The sequence below is a fragment of the Lygodium microphyllum genome, chromosome 14, assembly GCF_053477565.2.
Source record: "Lygodium microphyllum isolate KBCC chromosome 14, Lygodium_microphyllum_v1.1.10, whole genome shotgun sequence".
NCBI classification, from domain to species: domain Eukaryota; kingdom Viridiplantae; phylum Streptophyta; class Polypodiopsida; order Schizaeales; family Lygodiaceae; genus Lygodium; species Lygodium microphyllum.
Genome location: NC_141148.1, coordinates 59,929,357 through 59,930,319, shown reverse-complemented (window position 1 = coordinate 59,930,319; position 963 = coordinate 59,929,357). Strand labels below are relative to the sequence as shown.

At 45.5% G+C, this 963-nt stretch overlaps 1 pseudogene; it reads right to left on the bottom strand.

The window, feature by feature from the left end:
- Positions 1-258: 258 nt before the first annotated feature.
- LOC148025638 (PHD finger protein ALFIN-LIKE 2 pseudogene) lies at positions 259-744 on the bottom strand (annotated as a pseudogene).
- Positions 745-963: the final 219 nt, after the last annotated feature.

The window sequence follows — 963 nt, the reverse complement described above, 5'->3', positions numbered from 1 at the left end:
GTCAAAGAAGCAGCAAGTTCATAACAGCTCCACAGAAGGTGACGTTAGAGAGATTTCAAGAAACCAACGGCATCGGCAGGCTCAAAGAGAGACACTCAGAAAGTGAATTGCAATCAAAGTGATGGCATACAAATTTCTTAATGTTGAATTGCTGACAGATGATTTCTCCTTAGTTGGTTTCTTGCCACTCACTACTTCTAGCACTGTTGGAAGCTCATTAACCATATTAAACAAGCGTTTCCTATCATTTTTGTCAAATCATGCTGCATAGAAGGATGGAACAGAGAGAAGCCAAACATCACTGTGTACTGCTACCAACGAGAGCCAGTCCTTGCGCTCCAACCCATCTCTTGAGAAATTGATGCCTAGAGCAAGCTCTGGGAGCTTAGGTGGAACCTCTTCTGCAGGTAAGGTGACTTGCCAAGATTCATCCAGATACCCATACAGACACAAGTTCTCCTTCTCTGGATCGCATTCGTCGTAGAACTCCTCCACATCTGAAGTGAGAACCTTGATCAAGCATGCCCGCCTGCCCTTGTAATCCAGAAAGATCTCCTCAATGCTTCTCAGGATGACGCTCGCTCCTTAACGAGTTCTGTCTGATTTTCAGCTTCTAGATCCTCAGCAACCATCTTGATTATGATTGCACTCGAACCAAGGTCCTGTGAACGTGTGAATGGCTTGGTTGGCTTCGTCAAGAGCGCTCATGGTAGAGCGCATGCATTTCTCTCCCACCACTGCCATGGCTGTTCCCCTTCCTCCTCTGTCGATTTCGCCTTTAGAATTTGTCCTCTGCATGTGATTCATCACTTGCATTTCCACACTCTATTGCAGTCATTAAAGAAAAAACTGTTCCACTCCATCATCGTCTTCTGCATTCAATCAGTCTTCAGCTTCATCCTCATATTCCACTGTTGTCTCATTTATGTCGTCCCTGTCTTCCCCTTCTGGCTTGTCTTCTCC